The sequence below is a fragment of the Triticum aestivum genome, chromosome 5A (assembly GCF_018294505.1).
Source record: "Triticum aestivum cultivar Chinese Spring chromosome 5A, IWGSC CS RefSeq v2.1, whole genome shotgun sequence".
In the NCBI taxonomy this organism is placed as follows: domain Eukaryota; kingdom Viridiplantae; phylum Streptophyta; class Magnoliopsida; order Poales; family Poaceae; genus Triticum; species Triticum aestivum.
The window spans coordinates 553,794,223-553,802,273 of NC_057806.1; the positions used below are offsets into that span (position 1 = coordinate 553,794,223).

General features: G+C 50.4%; 1 pseudogene; it reads left to right on the forward strand.

The window, feature by feature from the left end:
* Positions 1-1,673: 1,673 nt before the first annotated feature.
* LOC123101540 (BTB/POZ and MATH domain-containing protein 2-like) overlaps positions 1,674-8,051 on the forward strand; it is a 21,073-nt pseudogene continuing 14,695 nt past the window's right edge.

Sequence of the window (8,051 nt, forward strand, 5' to 3'; positions counted from 1 at the left end):
AGGGCTCGGTTTTCAGGTACTTCTTTGAGTTTTGTTAGGGTTTCTGTCCTGCTCAGGAAGACGAGACGACAACAGTTTCTTGAAGATGAAATAAGGTTCTTCCCACCTAGCCCCCGTCCCGGTGGAGCGTCTAGCATCGTCGGAGGGCATGTGGATGTGCATCCTTGGCAGATCTCGCGGGATTCGGTTGGTGGTTGTCTTTGGTGGATCTTCTCGAATGTGGTATTTGTTCCTCTTTGTTCCTGTGCCTTCAGGGTTGGATCCTTTCAATCAAAGGCCTTCTTTGGTTCATAGGATAGAAATGTTGTAGGAATAGAAAAATCATAGGAAGTGAGATGACATGCATCTCAATTCCTATAGAGAAAGAAATGTCATTTGATGCATAGGATAGGAATTTTTTCATTGAGTCTTAGCTAATGTTTTTTTCCTCCAAAATGTGAAGGATTGATTCCTATCCTATATAGGAATAGGAATCCATTCGTACAAACCAAAGGGCCTCAAAGGAAATTTTCCTATGCAAATCCTATCCTATAGAAATCCTATGACATTTCTATAAACCAAAGGAGGCCAAGATTCTGGCTCCGGCGAGGGAAGGGCGATGGTGGTGGTGCGCTTTCGGCTCGTTTCAGTGTTTATAGTCATCACTAGGTGTGTACAAATCTGCATGTAATTTTTATTATTTGTTGTGTTCGTTGTACTGCCATAGAAAGTGAGATAAAGAAATTACTCAGCCTTATTAGGTTTGAAGCCAACAAAAAGTTGTATATGAATTGAAGGTAAAACACAAAATCTTTTTTTTAGTTGTTGATTGCTTTTGACATAGCTATCCACTTATTCCAAGCGGTAGTAAAACACTAAATCTGAATCGAACATTGACATACGATGGGTAGTCCAAACATTGCACATGTCCGCTAGCAAACTATATTCTCACTTAATCTTTTAAAGTTACCTAAGTCACCATTTTGTGTCATGCGGCCCCTTGGGGCAATCCACGACCTTAACTGACCCACCAACATCGGCGATATATAAGCGGCCTTGGAAGGACAACACGTTAATGAGCATGTTGACCGGACTGCGTTGGGCACTAAACCACCGGGGGAGAGGGTTACTCGGATCATAGCACACTCCACTTAAACAGCCAAGAAAGAGGAAGACGAGTGGCGCCGTCGCGTCGGCGGTCACAGCGACGCGGGAGCATAGGCGACGAGACGCAAGGCCTGAAGGGAAGCGGAGCATCGAACCGGTGAAGGGGTTGAGGATACACATGTCGTAGCCATACCCAGTGTCCACTTCCAGGAGGGTAAGACCGTCGGCCGCGACATAGGTGTAGGCACCGTTGTTGAGGAGGGGCACGTTCTTCCGTAGGAAGCGCCCGGTGTCGAGGTTAAGAAAGAGGCGGGAGTCGACGTGGTGGGAGAGATCGTCGAGCATAACCCATCTATGGGGACGGAAGCGGCGGCTTAGCCCGCACGGATCATCGGTGGCGGCACGCCAGCTGCGACACGCGGCACGGAAGGTCATGTAGGAGTCGACGTCACCAGCAGAGAGGAAGATTTCCCCAACGCAGTTGACGAGGTCGGGGGGCAGCGACGACCAGCCCACGGACGCCGCCGGCATGGTCTTCGCGCGCGTGCGCCGCCGGTCCGGCATTGCCACTTTCTCTATCTGGTTGTATGGTTGATCTCCAGCTGAATCTACGTCCAGGCCACGCGGTACGTATGCTTTTATTCTGTATCTGTGCCCGTGTCCAAGACAGAAACGGTCGGTCTTTTCTCTTTCTATTTGGATCTTTCTCTCCGTTACCGAGGGAGGATCAAACAGTGTCCCGCTCGGACTAGAATTAGAATCAATCACCGTTTTCATATTGAGTGGTACATCCGGTGCTTCCCTAACACGGTGACAAGCCAAGCTGTGCCGACTTCATATCTCTCTACCTTTGTCGTCTCGTAGACGACGACGACGATGATGAAGACGAGACTGTGGAGGCCAAGTTCAGTTTTAGTTTCATCGACCAGGTCAAGAAGCACAAGCCAGTGTACATTCGTGGAACTAAGACCTACAGCTTCTCCCGCAGTGAGACGTCCCAGGGCATCGAGAAGTTCACAAGGAAAGATGTCCTTGAACAATCACGTAATATGAAGTGTGATGGTTTCACCATCCGATGCGATGTCATTGTTTGCAACACCGAGGTTGCCGCCACCCTTTCTCATGATATGTGTCAGCATTTCAACAATCTTCTTCAAACCAAGGTGGGTGCCGACGTGATGTTTGATGTCAGCGGCAAGACGTTTGCTGCACACCGGTGTGTGCTTGTTGCCCGATCAACTGTCTTCATGACGCAACTCTTTGGCCCCATGAAGGAAGGCACCACTACGTCTGGTGTAATACAAACAGTTTGTCTAATTCACATCTAGATGTTTTTTAAGGATGTCACATCTAACCTTCCACAAGTATATAATGCATCAAGATGATATGCCGGCTCAGTCTCTCGGAGATGCTCATAGGGGTAGGGTGTGCGTGTGTGCATTCATGGGTGAGTGTATGCGCGTGTATATGAGCGTTTGTGTCTGTACTGATGCTCAAAAAAAACAAGAAACAAAAAAACTAGGACAAGAAAATAAACCATAAACAGGATGAAAATCAGCTTAGATGTCACATCTAGATGTGTTCTGTAATACAAATCAAAGACATTGACGCAACATATTCAGCGCTTGACACAAGAGAGACGCACAAAAGGTGGCTCTCGCGATAGGATAGGCGACACGCCCACTCCCACGCCGCCGGCCACTCCGGCCGCGGCGGCCACCATGCCCCGGTGCCCCTCTCGACTCTGGAGGTGCGCGAGGTGCGGCGACTGCGAGAGACGCCCCAGCGGCAGCCATGGCTGCGGAGGCGGCCTTCTCGGCTCCCCTTCCCGTCCTTCCCTTCCCCTTGCCTGCGCCGACCGCCACTCCGGCGCCGGCGGACAACTCCAAGTCCTCCAGCCCCTTGCTTGGCGGCTCGCCGAACCCGCCCCCTGCGTCGGTATTGCCGACGCCCGCGTCTTCTCGCACCGGTGGTTCTGAGCTTCCCTCGGAGCCGCTCGTGTCCGCCACCACGCCCGAGCAGCTTACTCTGGCGACCGCCTTCCGTCGCGGTTTACTCGCAAAATCACGGCCGGATTTCCTCGTGCGCCGGCCAGATCCTTCGTCGGCGCCGTTCATGTTCACTCCCGGCGACGCGCTGCTGCACTACGTCCTCGAAAACTTCTCTTCGCCGGTCTTCACCCCCGTCGCCCCGGGCTCGACCAAGTCTTCTCCGACGCAGGTTTGGATCCAAGTTCTCCTTCCTTCCCCTCCCCCTACTGCTTCCACGGTGCATTCCCTGGTCTCGTTCTGGATTGGCTCCTCGTTTGATTTACCGATAATGCGGCAGATTTTGTCCTAGTTTGTTCTCGGTTACGGTACGGTGGCTAATGCGCGTATTGCTCAATTCATTGTTTCACTTGAAGGGATCAATCATAGAGGCGTAGTCGTCCTTTTCCATGCCAGTGAACCGAGCCCCATGTTGCTATGCCGATCTTACTTTTACGCTCCTTTTCCTGTACTACAGTCTGCAACCCCTGTAGCTAGAACTTTAGACTCAGACATCAGTGGCATGCATGCAATGCTAGACAAGGGATCTTCGTCGCCTTCCTCGCTGTGTCCCAGCCACGCCGATGTCCTTCTCGCCGCATGCGCATGCGCATGCAAAGGGCCCGTCGGCCGCTGCTTTCTGCCGTAGCCCAACAGTCCAATGCATGGATCCCATCATCCCTGCGTCCTCAGTCTCAGTTCACTGCTTGCAGCCAATCAACCGCATTCCTTCGCATGCTCCCTCTCTCCCTCGGAGGCGTGCTCTGCCGCTTGAACCAGGCGCTTCGGGTATCCTTTCTCTACCGGTGGGCCCGGTCCAGTGGATTACGTTCGCATCGGCCCTTGGTTGTTTGCCTGCTCAACCTGCTTGTACCAGTGAGCCCTTCACGGGAATTGATAGTGGGCAAGTGGCGCTGCTGCTTTGCCTTCGCCTACGCTACCTAGCTCCATGGTCGTTGGTTCTAGTGCGAGACCATACTCATATGCCCATGCTCTCCTTGCCCCACCCCCTCTGTTTAAGCGGCACACTGCCCCCCTCTACCCCTCAGCTTTTCCTCGTAGGCCTTTCAACTGGGGAGCTCGTTGCCATCGCTGCCTCGCGCTAGATCACAAGCTCGCCTTCTGTCGGGACCCGGTCCGATGTCGTAGATGCTGGCACTTTGGCCACCTTCAAAGACACTGTTCGCCCCATAAACTCTTTCCTTCCTCTACTTCTCCCCCCATCCCCTCGGTTTCTCCTGCCCAATCTCTTTCGACATCATCCCTGTCCCTCTTGCCTTTGCTGCGTCTGACGCGAACTGCTCCTACCTTGGCTCCAACATCAACAAAAATTTGTCAAACGCCATGGCGTCCCCGGTCCAGCCCTCTTTGCAGGTGGCCACCGAGAATGACATTCATGAAAAGGAACCGTCCGTGCGGGTTCCCCATCCGCTACTTCAGCCCATCGCTCCTCTCGACAACTTTGCAGCATGTGAGGCAAAGTTTTAAATAGCGCGATAAGCATCTTAGCGCCGGCCCTCTTTCAAATGCTATAGCGTGCTATAGCGGAGCTATAGCGCACTATTTAAAATGTTTGTTCATTTGTTTGGACCAAAGTCTCTTAGCGCAAGACCTTTTGTAAACGCTATAGCGTGCTAAAGCGGAGCTATAGCGGGCTATTTAAAACTTTGATGTGAGGTCGAGTCCGCCGGGGATTCTCCCGTCAGGGGGGCGGCTGCCTTACCCCTGGTCAATGGGGCTGAGACCGTAGCTCCTTCTGCGGCTATGACTTCCCCTCCCACTCATCAGCACGAGATCGCAGTTGTCGCCATCCCGGTTACCCCTGTCATCGGTCCTGCTGGGGACATCGTCGTCGTTCGTCCTTCTCCGATTGCCTCGGCTAGGCACAGCTCCCGTCTACAGGATTCTGAGGAACCGAGATACCTCACCATGCTAGAGAAGGCCTCCTTGCGCAAGAAGATGAAGATGGAAGGAAAACGCCAGCCGGCGACGTGAAAGGCGCTACCTGCGGTGGAGCTTATGGAGCTTGTTGACGCAGGAGACGTGGACGAGCCGCTGACGCGCAAAGACGTCGTCCAGCTTGCTGCGGCATGTGATGTCTCAGAGGAGGCTCTCGATGCGTCGACTGCCGGTTATCATGAATAGAGACCTCCAAATCATCTCTTGGAACGTTAGGGGCCTCGGTCGCCCCCCTAAGTGTTCCGATGTTCCTTTTCTAAAAAAAAGTGTTCCGATGTTAAGGCAGCTCTACAAAACTCTTCTGCTTCAATTATTTGTCTCCAAGAAACCAAGCTCAGGAGATTTCCATGTTCAAAGCGAATTCTTTTCTTCCCTCTAATGTGCGTGATTTTCATTTCCTTCCTTCTGCCGGTGCATCTGGTGGCTCACTTATCGCTTGGAATGCCGACGATTTTAAGTGCACTCAGGTGCGGCGAGATTCCTTCTCTATTTCATGCTGGTTCGAGTCCAATTTATCGGATCTCTCTTTCGCAGTCACAAACGTCTACGGACCTTGCGCTCATGCCGAAAAACAACATTTCTTAGACGAGCTAATCACTATTTGCCCTACCATTAGTGTCCCTTGGTCTGTTATTGGAGATTTCAACCTTACTTTAAAACCTTCCGACAAATCTATGTCAAACTTCAACTCTTCCGAGGCGGCTATGTTTGCAGGTGCAATCAATTCCATGGCGCTCCAGGAAATCCCCTTGCTGGATCGCCTTTTCACTTGGGCAAACAACCAGAGTAATACAATCTTGGTCAAGCTCGACCGCGTTTTCGTTAACTTGGACTGGGCACTGGTCAACCCATTTCCCGAATTGCACAATTCGTTCGCTCACGCGCACAACCTCGGATCATGTTCCCCTCTGTATGTCGTCTTCCATAAACATTCCCAGGCCTTCGGTTTTCAGGCTAAACAACTGGCTATTAAAATCCGAGACGTTCTCTGCTGAGGTCACAAAAAACTGGTTAAGTGTGCTTCCATCTCCCTTGCTAGGCTCTGCCGGCCAATTGTGCAGGAAATTAAAGCGTGTGCGTAATGTCGCTAAACGTTGGACCATCGATGCTAAATCTCCTAGGATCCTCGCGCAAAATTGTACCGCTGTTATTGACTGGTTGGACCTGTGTTTTGATTTTCGGTTTGAGCTTTTTTTCGCCCTAGACCGAGATGGCCGAATTTCGGCCATTTTCAAAAATTTCGGCTGAAATTTAACCAAATTTTGACTGCAATTTGACTTAAATTTGACCAAAATTTGTCAAATTTCACCAATTTCGGCCTACATATACTTTTCGCCTCAGGCCGAGATGGCCGAAATTCGGCCGAAATCCACTTTTTGCGGCCGAAAATCAAAACAGTGGGTTGGACAAGCTTGAAGAACGACGTGCTCTCTCGCCTCTGGAGGCCGGTCTTCGAACGGCTGTCAAGTGCTCTTTGCACAGGCACAATTCCTTCCTAGCTAATTATTGGAGGCAACGTGCCAAAATCAGAACTTGTACTTTGGGGGATGAAAATTCCAAATACCTTCATGCTTGCGCCTCAGCTAGGCTTAGAAAGAATCAAATTCAATCTCTAGAAGTGGACGGCTCTACCATCTTCTCTCACTCCGGCAAACAGGCTACTCTCCATAGCTTCTTCTCAAATTTGCTTGGCCAAGCGGCCATCAACAAATTTGATTTTGACTTGGGTACTTTACTTAACTACTCCGCTCTCACTACCTCCCAAGCTAATGCCCTTATTCGCCCTTTCACTCTTAACGAGATTAAAGTGGCACTAAACTCGATGGATGACAATACAAGTCCGGGCCCGGACGGTTTCGGGCCGGCTTTCTACAAAAAACACTGGGATTTGGTGAAACATGATCTTCTTCTTCTCATGAATGAGTTCTTCTCTCTCAAAGCGGATTTAAACAGGTTAAATAAAGCTTTTATTGTTCTCCTCCCTAAAAAAGTAGGCGCTACACACCCGGACAACTTTCGCCCTGTGTCTCTCCAAAATTGCAGCATCAAGCTAGCCTCCAAGTGTCTCGTTAATAGAATCCAACCTCACTGCCCTTCTCTTGTTCACTTTGACCAATCTGGTTTTATTAAGGGTCGTAGCATTGCTGAGAATTTTATTTATGCAGCTGAGATCGTCCAATTCTGCCATCGTCGTAAGGCTCCCGCTTTCGTTTTGAAACTTGACTTCCGCAAGGCTTTTGACTCTATTTCGTGGGACGCGCTTAATCAAGTGCTGGCTGCTAAAGGTTTTCCCCAAAAATGGATCGATTGGCTCACTAGTCTAAACCTCTCTAGTCAATCAGCCGTTCTGCTCAACGGGATGCCTGGTCCGTGGATCCAATGTCGCAAGGGGTTACGCCAAGGTGATCCTATATCGCCTTTTCTTTTCATCTTGGTCGCAGATGTGTTACAACGGCTTATTATCAATGCTTGCAATGATGGTCTTTTGTCTCATCCGCTTGTCGAGCACCTACCTTGCCCTGTCATTCAATACGCCGATGATACTCTTATTATTTGCAAGGCCAATTCCACTGCTGCTCAAAACCTCATATCGACTCTTCAAGTGTTTTCCGCTTCAACGGGCCTACACATCAACTTTGATAAAAGTACTTTCGTGCCTATTCATGTCGAACACGATCTGGCAACCCTTTCAGCCAGTATACTGGGTGCTCCATCTCCTCCTTCCCTCAAACTTATTTAGGCCTTCCTCTATCCTCCCACAAATTAAACCTTTCGGCCTTCCACCCAATCATTGCTAAGGAGGACAAAAAGCTTGCGGGTTGGCGAGGCAAGCTTCTCTCTATAGACGGCATGGCTGTTCTTGTTCGCGCATCCCTTAGGTCTCTCCTTACTCACGCTATGTCCGCCTTGCTTCTTCCCTCTGGGACTATCAAAGCCTTTGACAAGCGTTGTCGTGCCTTCTTTTGGGTTGGCCAAGAA